At 44.7% G+C, this 23,764-nt stretch overlaps 1 long non-coding RNA gene across 7 annotated transcripts; it reads left to right on the top strand.

Moving 5' to 3' along the window:
* Positions 1-1,031: 1,031 nt before the first annotated feature.
* On the top strand, positions 1,032-2,274 carry LOC26536312. Of its 7 annotated transcripts, none has more exons than XR_005562013.2 (5): positions 1,041-1,144; positions 1,284-1,372; positions 1,432-1,583; positions 1,642-1,807; positions 1,873-2,274. It is a non-coding gene; the product is annotated as an uncharacterized LOC26536312 (long non-coding RNA). The 7 variants fall into 7 exon arrangements; XR_005562014.1 differs by lacking the exon at positions 1,041-1,144 and adding an exon at positions 1,176-1,192; XR_005562010.2 differs by having other exon boundaries at positions 1,032-1,144; positions 1,284-1,583.
* Positions 2,275-23,764: the final 21,490 nt, after the last annotated feature.

The following is a 23,764-nucleotide window of genomic DNA, read 5'->3' on the forward strand; positions in this document are numbered from 1 at the left end:
ATATTAGCCGAGTGCTTTTAAATTAAACCGTAATAACTTTATACAGACAATACACCTTGAGTTAAAAATATCCCATTATCAAAAATAAAAGTACATAAATTAAAAACAACTTATATTTAGTTTCTACTGCCTCCTCTTTGACAATTCACCAGCATTAGAATTTTTGCAATGAATGAAGTTTCTTTGAACCCATTTTTAAACTTTAAAGTTCATCCCACCATTGCTTTGGGCAGGTGCAGCAGAGTATCTAGACTTTTAGAATGTATGCCAGGTGTGTTCTAAAAGTAACGCAAATTTTGAATTTTTGTGGGTTACGTATAATCGAATTTAGATTTATTTGTGGCGTTATATTGATATTTATAACCGTTACTCGTAGAGTAAAAGGGTATACTAGATTCGTTGAAAAGTATGTAACAGGCAGAAGGAATTGTTTCCGACCATATAAAGTATATATATTCTTGATTAGGATTAATAGCCGAGTCGATATGACCATGTCCGTCTGTCCGTCCGTCCGTATGTCCGTCTGTCTGTCCGTCCGTATGAACGCTGTGATCTCAGGAACTACACAAGCTAGAAAGTTGAGATTAAGCATACAGACTCCAGAGACATAGACGCAGCGCAAGTTTGTCGATTCATGTTACCACGCCCACTCTAACGCCCACAAACCGCCAAATATTGCCACGCCCACACTTTTGAAAAATGTTTTGATATTTTTTCATTTTTGTATTGGTCTTGTAATTTTCTATCGATTTGAAAAAAACTTTCTGCCACGCCCACTATAACGCCTACAAACCGCCAAAAACTGTGTTTAAGACCCTCCTTCTCCCTTCCGCTAGCTGAGTAACGGGTATCAGATAGTCGGGGAACTCGACTATAGCGTTCTCTCTTGTTTTAAAATGTTTATGTTTATTTCTTAATAATGGCGACATCACCTGCTTTATTTTTAAAATGAAGCTACTTACTTTAAATTGGTTTTTCTTTGTAAACTAAAATCAGTAGGTGAAGTTCAATAACTCGAAGTAATGTAGTGGAAACGCTTAGTCGGTTTTTATACAGAGATCGATAGAAAACTGACGCTTATATGTTATACCCGTTACTCAGTAAAAGCGCTGGAAAAATCTAAATGTAGCAAACGAGTGATGTGGTAGGCATAAATCGATTGCTTTAGCACCATTATTATAAACTCGTAGAGGTTGGCCACGATGATACATGTTTAGCTTGTATTATTGAAAACATTTTAATGGTATCCGTCAGTAAATATAACAAACTGCTTTTCTTCTTAGCTCAGTAAGGAAGCTAAGCTAGGGAGTTTTTCCCTTGCCAAACAACTCGCAACATAAATATCGAATCTTAAAACTCACAACAGAAAAAGGTAAACAAATGCATAAACTATAAATAAACGACGAAAACTTTAAGTTCTAGTGGCCGCAGATGTTGTGACTATGCGGACCCACCCACTAAATCTAACCCACGTGAAGGGAAAATTATCTTACCAGATATATATATATATATAAAGGAAAAGAAAAGAAATTAACGTGAAATGCAATAAGATAAAGATTGGCTTTCTGTTTGTTTAGTACATTGTGAGTACATTTTCTTTCTCTCTAGAGTGAGGTTAAATTTGGTTTTTTTATTAAACAGAAAACTATAAATCACACCACTGTGTGAGGCTGCAAAAGAAAAAAGACTGCGTGGATTCAGCCCTTGAACAGCTGCGACTTTAACAAGAGCAAACTGATCCTTCCCTTTTTTTTCATTCCCCTTCCATCTTTTTCTTCTCATTGCGGTTCAAAGGTGATGCGGTCAGGTATGCAATGTGTCCTAAGCTTACGCTTTTAGCCAAGTTCTAATCCATCTATTGTTCCCTTTCAGGCAAGGCAAAGCAGGCAGTGGTTAAGCAGGAGCCCTTTTAGGGCGCGTACATAAAACGCATCTAGTTTCCGGTCCAGCCTCTTTGCCCCACGTGCCCCAACTAATACAATCCGGGCAACATAACCGGTATCAAAGCACCTGGAGATCAACATCTAGGAGCTGATAGGATCAATAAACCAACATTAAATTAAACATTTGTGACTAAAAGCAACACCTGCAAATTCGACATGCTATACTACAAGCTCAGCCAATACACAAACAAACTAACAATCAAAATTCAATTTATACGTTGCAGGCCTGAAGTACCTGTAGTGCAGAAGATGATAGATCGCGTTACAGAGAGCTTTTAGAACCAAACCAGAGCTGGTTTAGGAATAAATAAACATTATTTTCAGTAATTAATCATAGGTGTAACGAACTGATTTTGCTTGTCTGCTCGCTACGGAATACGTGCGGCTAGCTCAGTAGAGTTTGTGCGTTCGTCCCACCAAATTTATAGAATAACGTGATCACCCGGTTACCAGTAATAACACTCGCAGTTTCGTTCTCGGATCTTTATTTGAGCTCAGTTTACAATGCACTTTAATTGTCCAAGCGCCTCTGCTCTCTCGTCGTAGAGTCGGACTTTCGCCTGGTATTGCCGCGGACGCGCGAGAAGGAAGGTCGAGGGCTTAGGGAAGGTCACCAGACTAGGGTGAACAATTGGTGGGCTCTCAAAGGCATACGCCTCGCTAGCCACAACCTCTTGTCCCTTGTTCTGTCCCGGCCGGTCCCGCCAGACGCTTGTTCAGTTCTTTCCGACGCACCGCGCTTTCGCCCGGATACGCCGCAGTCCCTGTAGCAAGACGCCCAGTGAAAGACGAACGTTCCACCCTACCTTTCTCTTTTGTCGGTGCGGTCGGACCTGGATGTCCTGCTCGGCGGCCTGGTTCCCCTGTCTTGCCGCTTTCGTCGTTCTGGGTGGCACGGACCTTCGTTGTTGGGCGCTCGTCGCGTGGGCTGAGAATTGTTGTCATACGCAGACTCACGGAAGCTCACGGCTGTGATCCCCAAGGCAAACGCCTGTGGAACAGCAACGCGTCAACCCCACGTCTGGTTCGGACTGGTGGCGCCGGTACCACGCCTGCTTGGATTGCACGGACACACCAGGCTATCGCCTGGTTCAAGCACGCGATCTCCTACACAGTCCACCGGGTATACACCACAATCCCTGCCGCTTCCTCGGGTGCCCGCTTAGGTCTGGCCTCTCCTGTTGTTTGCCTCCTGGCTACTCGTGCTTCGTCGTTTGGACCTCAGCTACCGGCGTCTCAGTTCGGAGACCTTCTCGTCCCGAACGTCTTGACGTAGTGATCTTGCTCCTTGGTGACTATCACGGTCGTAGCTCCTCTACTGCCTTCGTTCTACGTTGCTGACTCGTACACTTTCTTTCCTTGACTGTCGGTCCCGCTTCCAGCGCTCGGCCTGTTTATATAGGCCTCCTCTAACGGTTTATCCCTTTGGTCTCCAGTCTCCGGATCCAAAGTCCATGATTTTACCGTTGGCCCGGTCTAAAGTTCGATTTGTCCCGTTATTTGCCTTTGAGCCTGCTGATTCTCCAAACTCTCTCTTCAGCAAGTCCGGAGTCTCCATCCTCTCTCTCTCCACTTCCCGAGTCTCCAAACTCTCTTCCTCTAGAGTCTCCAAACTCTCTTTCTCCAGCCCAGAGTCTCCAAACTCTCTCTCTCTGGGCTTCGCACTGCCGTTACTACGCTTTGCCTTGTTGCGTAACTGGCAACGGCAGGCCCTCCTTATGCGATCACTATTCGCATTTGTGCGGAGTTTTAATTCCTCACATCTCCCCCTTTCTTCGGGAAAATTTAAAATCCGGCCCTGCGGCTACCGCGGAACACTCTTGGGATTCCGTCAACGCTCACAGCTCCGTCTCGAGTTCCACAGCGCCGATCTCCTTTGAGTGTATTCCTCGTTCTTAATTTCAAACTTTGCCGCTCATACGTACTTCCGTGATGCTTCTTCGTTCTACGCTCTTCTTCCCGCATTCCACATTTTCGTCTTCTCGTCATCTGGTCACACCGTTGATCGATTGTCACCAATAGATCCCGATAACTCCCGTTGGGGCGGCGTTGCCACTTGGTGACCCTGGTATTTCCGTAGTGTGACCCGTCATGTGCTGCTTTTTCCGATGTTTTTGTTCATCGATTGACACTATCGAGTGCCGATCGAACGCCTTGTGATCGAGGCGCCCCCTTCCCTAAGCCTTGATGACTATAAACAAAATTTTGGCGGTAAGTTGGAATATAAACAAAACGTTTCATCCTTGTAATCCTCGACTCTTTTTTTCCCCGCAGTCTCATTTGGCATGCCTTGCGGTACTGCTGTACCGCCCCTCCCCTTTCCTCGGGAGTATGTGGGTTCCTTGGTCCGGTGGTTGTTGAGGCAGGATTCTGGTTCGTTCGTGGTCCGTTTCCGTTGACTCTCGCCTTGGCCTGACGCCAGAACGGTTGCTGGATGCGTAATCTGCACCCGTTGACTCTCGCCCAGGCCTTCCTCTTCCCTGGTGGTGGTTGTCGCGGCAACACTCTGGTTCGCTCGCGGTCCGCAGCCGTTGACTCTCGCCTTGGCCTGACGCTGTAATGGTTGTCGGACTCGCAGTCTGCATCCGTTGACTCTCGCCTCGGCCTGACGCTAGAACGGCTGCCGAACCCAGTCCGTTCTCAGGTGTTGTCGTTTTCCTGCATGCCTTCCGATGGATCCGACTCCACGTTCTTGCCACCCTTCTCCTCCTGATGCTGCTGTCTTAGGTCGCTGACATGTACCGTGCGTTCCTTTTTGTTCGTCCGGTGGCGAATCTTACATATCACCGGCGATATGAAATCCACAATTTGGTACGGTTTATCGAACCTCGGAGCTAGTTTAGCCGCAAACCCTTCAGCCGCTTTAGACAAATGGTGCTCCTTGGCCCACACCACTTCACCAACGCTTGGCTTCCACTGCCTTCTCCGCAGGTTGTAATGCCTTGCTTGGTCCTGGGACACCCTCTCTAGGTTCCTGCGCACAATCTCGAAGACCTCTCTCATCTTCTCAGCGTTTCCTTCCGGCGACTCTGGTTGCCTTCCTGTACCTAGCGTTTCTCTGTCATAGAGTGCTTTCGGTAGTCTTGGCTCGCGGCCCTGTGTCAAAAATGCCGGTGAGTAGCCTGTGGAATCTGAAACACTGGAATTCACAGCCAGCATGATTTCGGGCCACCTTTCATCCCAATTCCTCTGGTTCTGTCCGGCAAACTGCGCTATCATTGTCTTCACAGTGCGGTTTGCTCTCTCTGTCGGATTCTCCTGTGGGGTATACGGTGCCGTAAACTGCTGCTTTATCCCCATGTCGTTGAGGAACTTCTTAAAAGCCCGGCTCGTGAACTGCACGCCGTTGTCCGTGATCACCACCTTCGGTACTCCAAATCGTGAGACTAGGCGTTCCCTGAACGCTTTCTGTAACGTTTCCGCCGTGGCTGTTCGCAAAGGCACCAACTCCGTCCACTTCGAAAACCTGCCGATCAGTACCAACAACATACTGTTTCCGTGTTTCGACCTCGGTAGTGGTCCGACGAAATCGGCGCACACTGTCGCCCAGGGCTCCTCCGGGATCTGTGTCAGCATCATTCCCGCCGCCTGCCGCTGATTCGGTTTGAACCTGGCGCAGTCCTCGCACTTCCGAACGTAGGCCCTTGCGTGTCTCTGCATTCCTGGCCAGTAGTTCCGGGCTGCAAGCCGTGCAATCGTCTTCCGACTGCCTACATGACCGGCTGCTGGGGCGTCGGGGTTTTCACGCAAGACCGTTTCTCTCAGCTGCCGCGGAACACATAGCTTCCAGGTCACTACATCTTCGTTCCCTGCTCTATGCGGAATCTGCCTGTAAAGGGTGCCACCCTCCCACACGTAGTCTGGGAACTTTTGAGGCTGTGCTTTTAGTTTTTCTCGATTCCTTGATCCAGCTGCACTCCGATTCGGCCCCCTTGTCCTGCGTTCTTCTCAGCATATCGGGTTCTGCTGAGACCGACTCTGTTAGTGGCTGCCTCGACAACGCGTCTGCTACCACGTTCAACCGGCCTTTCCTGTATGCTACCTCGAAGTCATACTGCTGCAGCTCCAACGCCCATCTGGCAATTCTTCCCGAAGGGCTTTCTATGCTGTTCAGCCACTTCAGCGCCATATGATCCGTCACCACCTTAAAGTGGTATCCCTCAAGGTACGGCCTTAGCTTCCGAATAGCCCACACAATTGCCAAGCACTCCTTCTCCGTTGTCGAGTAGTTCTTCTCGGCTCCGTTTAGGGTCCGGCTGGAGTATGAAATGACCCTTTCGCCATCTTCTGTGTCCTGCGTGAGAATTGCCCCAATCCCGTAGTCACTGGCGTCCGTTTGCAGGATGAACGTTCTCCCGAAGTCGGGGCACGCCAAGACTGGGTCGGTAACCAATCTGGCTTTTACCTCCTCGAAGGCTTGCTGGTGGTCCTGTGACCATGTCCACTTGGTACCCTTGCGGATGAGGTCGTTGAGTGGCCTTACGATGCGCGCGAAGTCAGGCACGAAACGTCGGTACCACGATGCGACTCCAAGGTATTGCCTCAGTTCTCGGACCGATGACGGTGGTTCTAGCTGGGCTATCGCTGCTACCTTCTCTGGGTCCGTGCCTATCCCTTGGCTTGTGACGCGGTGCCCTAGGTACAGAAGTTCTTGTTTGAAGAACTGGAATTTTTCCGGGTTTATTTTCAGGTTCGCTTTCTTCAAGCGACTGAATACCTCCCTGAGGTTTCTCTTGTGTTCCTCTAGGGTGCGGGCAATCACGATGATGTCGTCCTGATACGCAAATGCATGCGGCGAAATTTCCGGTCCAGTCACCTGATCCAGGGCCCGTTGAAATGTGGCCGACGCGGAGTGTAACCCAAATGGCATCACCTTCCATTGGAACAGCCCTTTCCCTGGGACCGTGAAGGCCGTGAAGCCCCGGCTTGACTCTTCCAGTGGTATTTGCCAATACCCATCCTTTAGGTCCAGGCTGCTTATAAATCGCGCCTCCCTTAGTTGATCGAGGATGAAGTTTATCCGTGGCATCGGGTAGGCATCCTTTATGGAGTTCGCGTTTATCTACGCATAGTCTCCATTTTCCCGTTTTTTTCTTCACCATGACTATGGGTGAGCTGTACGGGCTCCTTGAATGCTCTATCATCCCCATCTTCAGCAGTTCGTCCACCTTCGCGTTGATCTCCCCTTGAATCTTTGGATTCTTGGGGTAGTATCTCTGCTTAATTGGCTTATCGTCCTTCATCGTGTGCTCGGCTATACTCGACTTTCCGGTCATGGCTTGAAACTCCGCGAGCTCTGTTTCCAAGAATTTGTTCACGTGGTCCTCTTCGCCGTCCTTTTGGACTAATGCGACCGACAACTTCTCCTCGAGCCACCCGTTGTGTCTGCCTCTGGCCGGTATTCGGATTTCATGACCGGCGCACTTGATCTCGACCCCGACTTGCGTGAGGAAATTCCACCCCAGCACCAACGCATCCACTATCCCTGGTAATATTAGCAGGCTCATGACGAGTCGCCTGTTGCCGAACTCCACTCCTATTTCGAGCTTTGCGTTGATTTCGCCACATCTTCCATCTGCCAACCTAACCTGCCGTTGTATCCTTGTAATCGCTCCCTGGGCAGCCAGCTTGTACGCCAGCTCTTCACTTATGAAGCTTGCTGTTGCCCCGGTGTCGATCGTGGCCTTGTACGTGTCCCCACCGATCTTTACCGCTGCGGACAACTGCTGCTCCTCCTCTATTAGTTTTCCGGTTAGTTTGGAGAGGCGGCATCTTGCGACCCCGGCCCGTCTCTCTGCGGCTGGGATCGCTGGCCATTTCCCGCTCTCTGGCAGCATTCTGTGCTTCGGACTCCTACTTTCCCGCATATCCAGCAGAACAGCAGCCTCTGTTCTCGGCAGCCTCTTGCCCAATGGCCGTGTCCGCCGCACCTGCGACACGCTTCCTGTGGATTGGCAATATGGGTTGGGCTCTGACCCGGGTTGCCCCCTGACGTTGTTCCAGTGTGTCTCTGTGCGGTGACTGGGTCGTGTTTTGTCGCCTGGCCTGGACCGGGGTATATTGTGCCCACTGTTCCCGGGTATGCGTGCCTGGATCTCCTGAGTCCTCACACCTTCTGCACGTGACGTGTGTTGCGGCCGGGGCTTTGTTGCGGCTGTATTTGTACTCTTCCGCAAATGCCTCCCGTTCCCTGTGCAGTTCCTCGTATTCATCTGCCAGGATCATGAGAGCCTCTAGGTCGTCCACGTGGTAGGATCTCAACGCTATTTGGAGGTCTGGCGTGCAGTTCTCCTTGATGAGCTCCAGCGTTTCTTTCTTCCCATACCCAAGGGGTCTTATTAGGGTCTGCATCTCGACCATGTAGTTCTTGAATGCCTCCCTGAACCCTTGCTTCCTTTGTCTCGCCTTGTCCGCAAGCTTCGTGAAATATCCCCTGGGAAGGAAATACGTCTGGAAACTGTCTATGAACTCGGCCCAAGTCCTCCAGTGCTTGTTGTTGGCTATGTAGCCTTTCAGAGCCTTTCCCTGCATTAATTCCGGCATTGCTTGGGGAATCATGTTCAGGTCCAAGCCGTACGTGTTTGCGGACGACTCCACCTGTTCCAGGAATTCGAGGGGTTTTTCTTCTCCGTCGAAGCGAAAAGACCACTCTCTTACTTGCTTTGCTACTTTCGCGTAGTCTGGCGGGCTGGGTCTGGGTCTTTCTGGACTTGGCCTCCTTTCCCTGCTTGTCTCTCTCCGCTGCCCTTCTCGAAACATCTTCTCCATGTTCAGACTTACGATTAAGTCTTCACCCTCGGGGTTCGTAAGTTTTATGCTTGGACCTGGTCTGTCCGGATATGCTGCCTCCAATTCTGTCCAGACTGCTGCGAGCTTTGGGTCGTTCTCTGTCTCTGCGTAATACTCCGCTAGGGCTTTCCGCATGTCCTCTGTCCTTCCGGACAGCGATATGCGCAACCTCTGTGCGACATATGCGAAATCTTCCTTTTTGAGACGGTAGATCCAACTTCTACCCATACTGCTTTATTTTTGTTTACTGCCGGGATAATCACGTTATTTGGGCGCCAGCTGTAACGAACTGAATTTGCTTGTCTGCTCGCTACGGAATACGTGCGGCTAGCTCAGTAGAGTTTGTGCGTTCGTCCCACCAAATTTATACGATAACGTGATCACCCGGTTACCAGTAATAACACTCGCAGTTTCGTTCTCGGGTCTTTATTTGAGCTCAGTTTACAATGCACTTTAATTGTCCGGACGCCTCTGCTCTCTCGTCGTAGCGTCGGACCTTCGCCTGGTATTGCCGCGGACGCGCGAGAAGGAAGGTCGAGGGCTTAGGGAAGCGTCACCGTTCCCAGACTAGGGTGACTAATTGGTGGGCTCTCAAAGGCATACGCCTCGCTAGCCACAACCTCTTGTCCCTTGCTCTGTCCCGGCCGGTCCCGCCAGACGCTTGTTCAGTTCCTTCCGACGCACCGCGCTATCGCCCGGATACGCCGCAGTTGTAGCAAGACGCCCAGTGAAAGACGAACGTTCCACCCTACCTTTCTCTTCTGTCGGTCGGACCTGGATGTCCTGCTCGGCGGCCTGGTTCCCCTGTCTTGCCGCTTTCGTCGTTCTGGGTGGCGCGGACCTTCGTTGTTGGGCGCTCGTCGCGTGGGCTGAGAATTGTTGTCGTACGCAGACTCACGGAAGCTCACGGCTGTGATCCCCAAGGCAAACGCCTGTGGAACAGCAACGCGTCAACCCCACGTCTGGTTCGGACTGGTGGCGCCGGTACCACGCCTGCTTGGATTGCACGGACACACCAGGCTATCGCCTGGTTCAAGCACGCGATCTCCTACACAGTCCACCGGGTCTACACCACAATCCCTGCCGCTTCCTCGGGTGCCCGCTTAGGTCTGGCCTCTCCTGTTGTTTGCCTCCTGGCTACTCGTGCTTCGTCGTTTGGACCTCAGCTACCGGCGTCTCAGTTCGGAGACCTTCTCGTCCCGAACGTCTTGACGTAGCGATCTTGCTCCTTGGTGACTATCACGGTCGTAGCTCCTCTGCTGACTTCGTTTTACGTTGCTGACTCGTACACTTGCTTTCCTTGACTGTCGGTCCCGCTTCCAGCGCTCGGCCTGTTTATATAGGCCTCCTCTAACGGTTTATCCCTTTAGTCTCCAGTCTCCGGATCCAAAGTCCATGATTTTACCGTTGGCCCGGTCCAAAGTTCGATTTGTCCCGTTATTTGCCTTTGAGCCTGCTGACTCTCCAAACTCTCTCTTCAGCAAGTCCGGAGTCTCCATCCTCTCTCTCTCCACTTCCCGAGTCTCCAAACTCTCTTCCTCTAGAGTCTCCAAACTCTCTTTCTCCAGCCCAGAGTCTCCAAACTCTCTCTCTCTGGGCTTCGCACTGCCGTTACTTCGCTTTGCCTGGTTGCGTAACTGGCAACGGCAGGCCCTCCTTATGCGATCACTATTCGCATTTGTGCGGAGTTTTAACTCCTCACAAGGGAAACACAAATTTTACGCAGCTCATGTTCTAAAAGAAAAATTTTTTTTTTAGGAAATATGCATTTGCACAAAAATTATAACAAGAACACCATCATGCCACATTTCTCCAGGATCCGGAAGTTCGATCTTTCGTCGATGGAAGTAACAACGCGGTGAGTTCGTTCCCTTATAGACCATATAGCATTTTTTACCAGATTAAAATTTATATGAATTTATCTTAAAGCAAGGAAAAAAATGGAAAGATATAATTAATGCATAATATTTTTAGGAAGCTCTATCTTGATCTGTTCGAGGCTCAGCAGCATATGGCTAGCCACTAATACTTTTATATTGATCAAGTTTTTTTTATTATATTTGTTTTAACGCTTACTCTTTCATGCTATGAAAGCCATTCTCTTTAGTCTTTTTACATACTCCCTACATATAGAATTAATTAATGTTTGTTATACGCACGCCCAATGATGAATTGTAATGACACATTAATAAAAACATCTACATATTACAAATGCATATAGTACATTTTTCTTTCTCGCCATACTTCTTGTTCCCAATTTTAGAATTCCTTTAGGTGTGTACGCTATTCCGTAGCCCTACTCTGATGGATGATTCCTTGTGCTCCTACACTGCACCGAATCTAGGATGATAATGTCGTTCAGATGAGTTACTAGCAATTGAACCCATGCTGATGATTTCGCAGTTGTAGGAGACAAAGGGGTCACCAAAGCTATGCTCTCAGGTGGATGACCATAGGTAGGGTGGGCACATGCGACCACAACAACACATGTGGCTTCGCTTTTGTCATTATATTTGGTTCGTTTCCCGATCCTTAACACTGTCTCTTCTATCTTTTGAATCAATTATGAAGCTCTTTCGGTTATCTTTACTAGCTTTCTTAATGTCGCAGCATGTTTATTTCTATTCTTGATAGTAATAATTTAGTGTAGTGAGAATACGATCTGGCCAAGCAAGACCACCACGCCCAACGCCGGAGAGCCGGAAACTAAAACGTGCCCCGCAAGCTCAGGTCGTCTGACAAAACTATATACCGTTGCACGTTGCAGTTATTATTATTAAGAAAAGTGGCGCCCAACGTGTGGGCCTCATTGAATAAAGTAGTTATTCATTGACTCATCAATAAAAGATTCAAAAATATTCTTTCGTATACTTTCTTCTTTTTTTCAAATTTGTTCATGTTTTTAATTCCCGATTTAAAATTGTTTCTTAATTATTCTCTTTTGCTTTGGAATACAATAAAAGCAACATTTACTTGTATTAAGTCCACAATAAAAAGTTTAAGGCAAAAATCTCCTCTACGATGCTTTTGTGGTTAGGTATAATTCAGTTAGCGGAAGAGCAATAGAAAGTCAAACTCAGGTTGACCTTTTGTCCCAATTGAGATACCACATTAATTCTTAGTGAATCTGAATTAAAAGATTGAAGTTTCGAGCGCTGGAACATAATTGTGTTGCTTGCAAGCATTGCTCTATCCGCATTCAAAAAAAATTTTTTTTAAGCCTGTCTTAGTTATGTAGCAAGCTTAAATACAGATGGGTACTTTTACGAAAGTCCACTGTCCCCGCGCAGTCATAACTATTCCCTTAATTCGATCAAAGAAATAAAACTTAGGTCGAAGTCTTTTGTCTTTTCTATAACATTAAACGGAAAACAAAATGGTAATTAAAATTAATATTCCTACAATAATTTATATCGATTGCCTACCATTAAAATTCGATTTTTTCGATTTCCACCCTTAAAATTAATTATCTTAGTTTGTGTACCTCTTAAAACTAACTATATTCAATGAAAAACGGGTTTAAACGCTTTAAAAATAATTTGTATCGATTGCCTACCATTAAAAATCGATTTTTTCGATTTCCACCCTTACCCTTTGTGTACCTCTTAAAACTAACTATATTCAATGAAAAACGGGTTTAAACGCTTTAAAAATAATTTGTATCGATTGCCTACCATTAAAAATCGATTTTTTCGATTTCCACTCTTACCCTTTGTGTACCTCTTAAAACTAACTATATTCAATGAAAAACGGGTTTAAACGCTTTAAAAATAATTTGTATCGATTGCCTACCATTAAAAATCGATTTTCACCCTTATCTTTGTGTACCTCTTGAAACTAACTATTTTCAATGCAAAACGCGTTTAAGCGCTTTAAAAATAATTTATATCGATTGCCTAACATTAAAATTCGATTTTTTCGATTTCCACCCTTACCCTTTGTGTACCTCTTGAAACAAACTATTTTCAATGAAAAACGGGTTTAAGCGCTTTAAAAATAATTCATATCGATTGGATACCATTAAAATTCGATTATTTCGATTTCCACCGTTAATATTAATTAACTTAGTTTGTGTACCTCTTAAATCTAACTACATTCAATGAAAAACGGGTTTAAACGCTTTAAAAATAATTTGTATCGATTGCCTACCTTTAAAAATCGATTTTTTCGATTTTCACCCTTATCTTTGTGTACCTCTTGAAATTAACTATTTTCAATGCAAAACGGTTTAAAAATAATTTATATTGATTGCCTACCATTAAAATTCGATTTTTTCGATTCCTACCCTTAATATTAATTATCTTAGTTTGTGTAGCTCTTAAATCTAAGTACATTCAATGAAAAATGGGTTTAAACGATTTAAAAATGATCTGTATCGATTGCCTACCATTAAAAATCGATTTTTTCGATTTCCACCCTTACCCTTTGTGTACCTCTTAAAACTTACTATATTCAATGAAAACGGGTTTAAACGCTTTAAAAATAATTTGTATCGATTGCCTACCATTAAAAATCGATTTTTTCGATTTCCACCCTTACCCTTTGTGTACCTCTTAAAACTAACTATATTCAATGAAAAACGGGCTTAAGCGCTTTAAAAATAATTCATATCGATTGGATACCATTAAAATTCGATTTTTTCGATTTCCACCGTTAATATTAATTAACTTAGTTTGTGTACCTCTTAAATCTAACTACATTCAATGAAAAACGGGTTTAAACGCTTTAAAAATAATTTGTATCGATTGCCTACCTTTAAAAATCGATTTTTTCGATTTTCACCCTTATCTTTGTGTACCTCTTGAAATTAACTATTTTCAATGCAAAACGGTTTAAAAATAATTTATATTGATTGCCTACCATTAAAATTCGATTTTTTCGATTCCTACCCTTAATATTAATTATCTAAGTTTGTGTACCTCTTAAAACTAACTATATTCAATGAAAAACGGGTTTAAACGTTTTAAAATAATTTATATCGATTGCCTACCATTAAAAATCGATGTTTTCGATTTCCACTTACCCTTTGTGTACCTCTTGAAACTAACTATTTTCAATGAAAAACGGGTTTAAGCGCTTTAAAAATAATTTGTATCGATTGCCTACCATTAAAAATCGATTTTTTTGAATTCCACCCTTAAAAATAACTATCTAATAACTAAATAACTATCTAAAAATCTATTTTTTCGATCATACGCTTTAAAAATAAATTGTATCGATTGCCTACCATTAAAAATCGGTTTTTTCGATTTAACTATATTTAACTATATTCAATGAAAAACGATGTCCAACCTTAAAAATAATTATCTTAGGTTGTGTACCTCTTAAAACTAACTAAATTCAATAATAAACGGGTTTAAACGTTTTAAAATAATTTGTATCAATTGCCTACCATTAAAAATCTATTTTTTCGACCAAACGCTTTAAAAATATTTGTGTCGATTGCCTACCATTAAAAATCGGATTTTTCGATTTAACTATATATAACTATATTCAATGAAAAACGATGTCCACCCTTAAAAATAATTATCTTAGCTTGTGTACCTCTTAAAAAACGAAACGTCATGCATAGAGTTCAATTTTTATATACAATTTTATCGTTAATTATTAAGTGCATTAAAGGAAACGTTAAATTACTGGAAAATCGATTGCCTACATATAATCCGGTTGATTCTTCAGATAACGATTGGGCATCTACTTCAGCAAACACAATAAAAACTGCGAGCGATAAAATAAAACCTGATGCGGCCATGAATGCTATCGCTTTTATTACAATGCAGCGCCAGTCTGTCTAAGAAAATGAGTGAACTAATACAGAATTCAGTCATGGAAACCATGCAAAGACTAATGATTACACATCCCCAGTCGAAACCCGATAGAAAACTCTTCACATGAAGTACGTTCCGTCTCGAGAATAGTACACTGACGAACCCAAAACGCGGGATCCCCCTTTTCAAATAGATCCTACAATACTGATTTTCTTAATCGTCCCGACAAAGTTGTCCATATCTTAAACGGATGGAAACTAAAGTTCTCGGAAACAGGCTTTTTATCAGTCGATAATTTTATATACAGAGTAGAAGCACTTACCGTCCAGACATTGGAGGGAAATTTTTCTGTGTTATGTAAAAACGTCAGTGTTCTATTCGCAGGCAAAGCCAATGAATTTTATTGGCGTCATCACAAGCTATCTTACAAGTAAATGAGATTCAATGAAATCAGTTGTGTGTAGCTTTGAGATTGCAGTTTCGTCGAAATTGGGATGATGCAGACATCGAAGAACTCATTCAAAGTAGGAAACAAAAAATTAACGAAAACTTTGACTGCTTCTTTGATAGAATATCTTTGCTGTTAGACCAACTGGAGCATCCTTTGTCACCGCCGAAAATAGTACGTCTTCTCAAAATCAATCAAACAACACCAACACAAGCCAGACTGCAGTGGGTGTTCAAAAAACTCGAAAGGCCGCAAGCAGAAGACGCCACCCAAACCGAAGGCTTCGAGTGCGTAGCGCATTCAGGGAACGATGACAGATTAAGGATCCATATACTTCTAGATACATCAGCAAGCTCACTCTCCTTCATCGGAAAATGCACAAATTACACGTTCTAGATGTTCCATTAGTACAAAAAGCTTTTATAAAGCGCGTTTAAGCCACATTTGCGCAATACCCGCCTCACCTTCAGATCCTCGTCCTTATGTGCCAATTCGGCTGCTGAATCGAACGGTGTATGGACTGCTAGATTCAGGATCATAAGCTCCATAGAAGGTACTTTGGCCGCGGAAGTCCTTAACGGAGACATGGTTTACAATCCTATAAAAACAACTGCTTCTACGGCTGATGGCAGTTCACAGCGTATAATAAAAAATTTTAATTAAATGTAGAATATAGATCCGAAGAAAAGAATCTGGACTTATACACAGTTCCATCGTTGCAACAGGAACTGTTAGGTTAGGTTAGGTTTAATTTTTTCGGCCGTCGGATAAGACCGACGCACTTAGACCTTAGAGGTCCATTGTGATACCGTGTATGTTCTTACCCTTTGGCCGTCTAGGTTCGTGTGAAGCTAGCAGCTTTCCAAGCCAGAGGCGCTGGTGAATTTTTGTGTCCGATGTGGATCGGTGTCGGACAGGTCGGACGTGTCTATCAGGAATCTGCTTCCTAGTTGAGAAAGTCTTTTCGCTTGCAGTGCTGGGCAGTGGCACAGTAGGTGCTGTACCGTTTCTTCCGTTTCTTCGTCCCTACAGCTACGGCAGAAATTGTTATACGGGGCATTTAGTCTTCTGGCATGGGTGCCTATCAACCAATTCCCTGTGCTGACTCTCGTAGCAGTGCAGAGGTTTGCTCTGGTCAATGTTAGAAGTTTTGACGTTCTTTTTAAGTTTATTTTTGGCCATATTGGGTGTGTTAGGCGACAGTGTGTGGTATTATTGCTACTTCAGCTTGGAAGTCGCTGCAATGATCGGGAAGCCTAAAATAGATGCGTACTACTCTGTTCTGTAGTTTTGACCCGTCCGTATAGAAGCATATAGCATTCTGGGGGCCAGGTGTCTGTGAGTTTCACTCATCCCTCTCTGAAAACTTGTCGATGCAAGTAAGGAAGTACTGCTTGTCTGTGGAAAAAAAGTCAATTTGCAAAATTTCTCCCACAGCCGTGGGTATAGGAGGCTCACCGATTTTCTGCATCATGGGGTGACGATCATATTTGGCTTTTCGGCAGATCTTACAATTGAGAATCACCTCCTTTGCTATTATATTATAAGATTATATTATAAGATGACCCCTAAGGGAAGCAATAGTCCATTGAGCTCTGTTAATACTATTTCTCTTTGCTCGTTTTTATTGAGAATATACATTACTTATTCCTTGGTGTGACTGAAACATGTATCTGGGAATTTTTAAAGAATCCTATGTTGAATTTATTTATTGATCAAGCAAGGTCCGAAATATCATTGTTATCGGTTTTACTTCCTGATACAGTACAGCGCCCAGCCCAGATGAAGACGCATCTGTAGTGAGAACTAACGGCTTCTTATATTCGGGATACAAAAGCATGACATTCTCTGAGGTTAAAATGGTTCTCAGTTTGTTGAAAGATTCGAGTTGCCTTTCATCCAAATAGACAAAGATCCTTTTTGATTGTGTGGCGCTTACTCTGCCGTTTTCGCCTTTTAGAATATCGCTCAGAGGTCTAGCTATGGCCGCAAAATCCTTGACGAAGCATCTATAATAGCTTGCTAAGCCCAAAAATGATCGGACGCCGAATAATGTTTTTGGTTTCTCGTAGTCAATCATCATTGCTTGCATCTAGGTAGGATTTGTGGGACTTTTCGACAATCAATATGTTATAAATGGTTGTGAGAGTCGAGTTAGGATGACAACCCAATAGGTGCAATCGCAATCATTTGGCAACGAACCATAATAGCCTAGTTCAGATCCTGGCCAAATTAAATATTGCCCTATAAAATATCGCAAAATCCCCGAATAGGACTTTGGGCAAGCTACGGTCACACTCAGTTTTTATACTTCTGTTCCCTTTTTTGGAAGGCGAGATCGAGTGCAGTTTAACTTTTCGCAGCGTCCCCAAATTAATCGACAAGCATCGTGTCGACTGGAAAAGTGTTTTTTTTTCAAGACAAATACTGACAATAGTTAGTTTAAAGCGTGCTTTAACAATAATTGGTAAGCTTTCGAGTGCGTTCAATCGCCAGTGCTTAACAATTAATTTCAAAATAGCGTCTGCTGCCCATTACACTATTTGGAGGTAGAAGTCTTATTGGCCGCGTTGCCTGAGCGGCTTACATTGTTTCCGACCTGAACTTTTAACCATGTGTGGAATTTTCTGTGGCTTCATCGATCGCAGCAAGATCCACGTCTGCGTGCAAACGAAGCACCCGCCACGTGCAGCGGAAAGCTGTGCTTTTTTCTTTCTGCTGCCAACCAAGTGCAGATCGCAGGCCACCTCTAGTTGGCTTCCTTTTTAGGCGTGTCTTCTGATTCTTCATCCGTGCACGTTGCATGAATATTCGTGCAAGACCCGATTCCAACGAGAAGTTGCTGGTTGTGACGCTTCATCCGCTGCGTACCTGAAGCAGCCCAACACGAATGATCGTGTCCAAACTTAATTACCTTCAGAGTAGTTTTGCAGATATGCGGTAATTTTCCTGTGAATATATCATAACACTCTACTATTCTAAATTAGCGTACTTTGTAGAAGATTTGATAAATATATATGTGACTTTCCCAACTTAAATTAATAGCCACAGCTACACATCAACAGTCATCAGGCCTGCTGACATCGATAGAAAGTGCGTAATTACGGCATAGTCGTAAATCTTGTAATACCTGAACATATACATATTGTTCACGCCAGAAGGGCGCAAACAACTGAGCGGCAGTGTAAAGCTCCTCCACGGCTCGCAAGCACCGCTGCTCGCGCTCTCCTTCTCTCCTCGCGCTCTCCTTCTCTCCTCGCGCTCTCCTTCTCTCCTCGCGCTCTCCCTCTTTCCTCTCGATCTATTCACCACTCCGCGGTCCCGCGGTACTCAAAATGTTAGTTTTAAGTTAGTCTTAATTTACAAGTGCGAGAATAAAGTGCAAAACTGAAGTCGAGCCCGTGACTTTTTTTTCATTTCTGGAGGAAATTATCAGCAGCAGCCGCAACAGCAACAACAACCATTCAGAAGTCAACTTATCTTGGAAGTCAATCCGCCCACTCCTTTTCATGGTCCTTCGAGTCCGCGACACATCGTGATCCTGCCAGCGCTCCTTGCGGAAAAAATCAAGATAAGTACGGCTTTATATCCTATTCCGTCCGTGGTCGCCATTTTCGTTTTTTCCAACGGCGTTATTCTTTCCGTTCATCCGAATCAAGTGAAAATTAAGTGAAAATATATAAGTACATGCACCCAGCCACCGTGATTACTTCTTTTTTAAGTGCATAAAAAAGCACTTTGCCAATACCGGCCCCCTACTTCGTCTCACGGTGATCCACTGGTATCCAAGCGCATATACATATATATATATACATTTTTTTAAAAACACTGTCCAAAATTCACTATTATCGTCCGCTGCTAAACTGCTGTTTTTTTGCCTCAATATAAAATACAAACCACAAATTCAAATAAATTAAATCAAATATACATATACGTATTTACCAAAATTTTACATACACATAAAATTATACATACCCATAAATACATATCCATATATATATATCCATACACATATAAATATACATATCCATATAAATATACATATACATATTCCAATAAAATTTACATCTACATACATATATAAAAATCACTCCATATATTTAACCAGTTTAATACACAAATAAAACATATTTCCAAAAAATAATAAATAATATCGAATCCGAACTGAGAACAAATTTTATTTCTTGGCTCAAAATAAAACACAAATTTCGACATACAGAATAAAATAAAATCTGACTTTTTCTTCCGTTATTACATTACATATATATGTTTAAACTCCAAATAATACATACATACATACACACAGTCGCGACTTACATAGGCTTGCCAAGTGCAAGTTCTTTCGTCTCCTCTTTGTTCTTGATTGCCCTGACAAAAACCGGCGCATAGCGACGAAAGAATACCCTATGATCGAAACATAAAATAAAATAAATAAGTCCGACGACAAAATTTAAGAAAAAACTGACCCGAGTATTTAATAATTATTTAAGCCAAATAATAATTTTTTACAAGCTATTTCTGGCTCCTATTTCTGGTTCCTAAATTAAAATAATTATTTATCAGTTCTACCCAAATTTATCAGCCTCCCTACTTGGCTTTTTGGCGTGTTTGTTGGTTTTTTTTGGTGTTTATGTTTCGCATCCGTTTGTCGCGATTTTTTCGTTGTGGTCCTAAATCCGGTAGCTATTTTTATAAATTATTAGCTATCATCCGAACTTAATTCGGTAGCTATTATTTAGCTATTTTTTTCCATAAATTCCAATTTATAGCTATTTTCTATATATTAGCTTTTTTTTTTCGGGATCTCAAGTCGGTAGCGATTTTTTATAAATTATTGGCTATTACCCAGACTCCATCTGTTAGCTATTTTTTAGCTATTGTTTTTCCATAAATTCGAATTTATAGCTATTTTCTATATATTAGCTATTTTTTTCGGGATCTCAAGTCAGTAGCTATTTTTTATAAATTATTGGCTATTACCCAGACTGCATCTGGTAGCTATTATTTAGCTATTTTTTCCATAAATTCCAATTTATAGCTATTTTCTATATATTAGCTATTTTTTTCGGGATTTCCAGTCGGTAGCGATTTTTTATAAATCATTGGCTATTATCCAGACTCCAGCTGGTAGCTTTTTTTAGCTATTTTTCTAGAAATTGCAATTCATAGTTTTTTTTTATAAATTTGAGTTATTGTTTCCAGGTCCCATTTTTTGAGGCGGGCAGGCCTTCTTGACTTCCTTCTCCTAGGGCACAGCTGAGCATGCCCCTAGAGGGAGACAAGAAAAAGACACCCGCACCTGGAAAAGAACAAAAGTTCAACCCGCAATCTCCGCTATCCACTCGCGGTAAGCCAGCACCCAAGTCCGTTAGTCCCAGGGTCAAAACCGCGACTCCCACTCCGAAAGCAAAGGTTTTGCCATCGACTAGTTCGAAGACAACTCCTAGGATTGTCATTTTCCGACCAGTGCCGCGAGCGTTTAGTGAGTCTTCTCTATCGAGAAAATCCGAGAGTCCATCCGCTGTCGGGACTGATTTCCTCCGCGTCACACGCTCTACCACAAAGAAAATGGCATCCTCTGAGCAGCCAATGCCCGCAACCGCAGCGTTGCATAAATTCATCGCCGTCAGCGATCGCGTAAGCCTTTTCGAAGCGAAGATCAACACTCCTGATCAAGCCTCTCCGTCCCTACACACGTTACAAGTCCGCCTGCAACAGGTGCGAGCCTTATGGGACAAAGTGGAAAGAGTACGAAACATGCTCTGACCTAATGGCCCAAAAAGGATCCCTCGACACAGTGTCTATTCTCCAGGCCAAATATGACTACTGCTACTCAGTATACGAGTCATGTGCAGCACAAATTGGCGAAACAATCGACAGAGCAACGCCTCAAGTCGCGCAAGCACCCTCTCAGCCGCTAATTTCGTCCGGCTGCCGCTTACCTCCATGCGACACGGAAGTCTTCGATGGCGACTACCTCCGATGGCCCACTTTCCGGGACCTATTCACGGCAATTTACGTAAACAACCCCAGGCTGACTCCGGTCGAGAAGCTATTCCATCTCCTAACGAAAACAAGTGGCGAAGCAAAAGCCATCGTGGCGAAATCTCCTCTCACGAATGATGGTTTTGCTTCAGCGTGGGAGGCGCTTCGAGATCGAGACTTTTAGTCAACAGCCAGCTCAAGCTCCTTTTTAACTTGAGTTCAATTTCGCAAGAATCTGGTCATGCTCTGAAAGAGCTATACCACGATTCAGGGGTGTTTAACAGCACTAGCGCATTCCCAGGTATCCACAGAAAACTGGGATTGTCTCTTGGTTTTCCTTTGCGCGAGCAAACTGCCCAAGCAGACCCTGTCCTTATGGGAACAGTCGCTAACTGCCAAATCCGAGATCCCAGCTTGGGAAGAAATGAACGCCTTCCTGAGCGAAAGGTATCGGACATTGGAAGCCATCGAAGATATGAAACCGACTCAGGCAGTTCCAAAAAGGCTTCAATCCTTCGAGACAAAGGTCAGCACCAAACAGAAAGGGTGTGACTTATGTTCTAAGGAGAACCATCCGGTCAGATTGTGCCCGCGTTTTCTTCAACTGTCTGTTGACTCGCGCTCCGGCTATATAAAAAAGAAGCAGCTATGTCTGAATTGTTTTGCCAGAGGTCACCAGCTACGCGACTGCACAAGCACACACAGCTGCTTTACATGTAAGGGCAGGCACCATACGCTGCTGCATCGCAGCCCACCAAATTCCGAAAATGCGAGTTCCTCAACCTCGCCCCCTACACAGCAACCTCCGAGACCCTCCAGCAGAAATGCATCGGCAAGCACCTCAGCGGTGCAAACTTTTTTCGCGTCCGGCACTTCAGCCGTCGTACTGAGCACAGCGATCATTGACGTGTGCCATTTGGGGACGAACTACCGAGCCCGAGCCTTAATCGACTCGGGATCCGAGGCGACGTTCATTTCAGAACGCCTGTTTAACCTCATCAAGTTGCCATTCCGCAACACCCAGACCCAAGTCTCCAGGTTAAATCATTCGGTCTCCGCGAAATCCTCGAAGCTGTGTCACTTCGGGATTCGCTTTCCTACTAAGCCAGGTCTACAGTTAGACACTGAAGCGTACGTCCTTCCGGAGCTCTCAGGCAAACTGCCCTCCTATCCGATCCCTCGGAATTCTTTGAAGGACCTGCCCGCACTCCGCTGGGCAGATCCTACCTTTTTTGAGAGCTCTCAAATTGATGTACTGATCGGGGCTGACATTCTACCATCCATAATGATGGATGGCACCCGACAAAATATTTGCGGCTCGCTCCTGGGCCAAGAAACTATTTTCGGATGGGTGCTAACGGGGCCGATTTCCAAGGGTAAGCCGAAACGGGTCGCATCCTTCACGACCCAGGTGCACCAAATAGGCGACCCTGATTCGCTCGACACGCTTCTCAGCAAGTTCTGGGAGGTGGAGGATCTACCAGTAAAGATGGTAAAAGAGTCGGACTCCTATTGTGAAAGGAACTTCCTCCAAACAACAACAAAAGACGCAAGCGGGAGGTACGTGGTGACGCTCCCGTTCCGGGACCCCGAGAATACCGGATCCGATTTAGGATATTCAAGGTCCATTGCGTTAGCTCAGTTTCTTAGAAACGAAAATCGTTTAAAAAGAGACTTTCCCTTAAAAGAGCAATATGACAGCGTGATCCAGGAGTACCTGGATCTGGGTCATATGAAAGAAGTTTCGCCGACTCACAATTCTCCCTCGTATCATCTTCCTCATCACGCGGTAGTTAAGCCCGAAAGCACCACTACAAAGCTTCGCGTTGTATTCAACGCTTCAAGTCCGTCGGCAAATGGGACCAGCTTAAATGATATCCTTCATGCTGGTCCAGTCCTACAATCCGATCTAACGATCCAGGTCCTGAAATGGCGTTATTCAGTGTCTTCAGTGCAGACATTACGAAAATGTATCGTCAGATCTGGGTCGATCCAAAGCATACCCCGTTTCAAAGAATTCTGTTCCGAAACAAGGAAGGAGACATCCGAGACTTTGAACTAAAAACAGTTACCTTCGGGGTCAACTGCGCCCCCTTCCTCGCCATTCGAGTCTTGCAACAGCTGGCAGAGGATATCCAAGTGCCATTTCCAAATGCCAGCCGCATCATCCAGCAGCACATGTACGTCGACGACGTTCTGGCAGGGGCGAATTCCGTAAACGAAGCCCAAAGTTCGATTCGAGAGTTGCAAGCAGCCCTAAGTGCCTCCGGGTTTCCGCTAAGAAAGTGGACCTCGAACCACAAAAGCGTCCTTAAAGACGTCCCGGCCGAACACCTCCTTCATAGCGAGTTCCTCGACATCGATGCCGAGACGCTCGGTATTCGGTGGAGGGCAAAGTCCGACGAATTCTATTTCGTTCCCCCCGAAATAGTTGCGGAACCCTCCTATACAAAGCGAGAAGTTTTGTCCCAAATCGCTAGGTTGTTCGATCCTGCCGGGTGGCTCGCGCCGTTCATAATCCGGTCAAAAATGTTCATGCAGGAGATTTGGTTGCAGAACTTAGGCTGGGACGATAAGCTTCCCACTGAAATGAGTCAGCGGTGGCAATCGTTTTTAGACGAGTATTCCGACCTCAACCAGATCCGCGTTCCGAGATGGATCTGGTACCAGCCTGAGGTAATCATAGAGCACCACGGTTTCTGTGACGCGTCTCAGAGAGCCTATGGAGCGGCTATATACATCCGCGTCGAGATGGGGCAAAAGATCCTGACTCGCCTGCTTACGGCCAAAACACGAGTGGCCCCGGTAAAAACCGTCTCCCTTCCTCGGCT

Source organism: Drosophila yakuba, unplaced genomic scaffold, assembly GCF_016746365.2.
Source record: "Drosophila yakuba strain Tai18E2 unplaced genomic scaffold, Prin_Dyak_Tai18E2_2.1 Segkk2_quiver_pilon_scaf, whole genome shotgun sequence".
Lineage (NCBI taxonomy): Eukaryota > Metazoa > Arthropoda > Insecta > Diptera > Drosophilidae > Drosophila > Drosophila yakuba.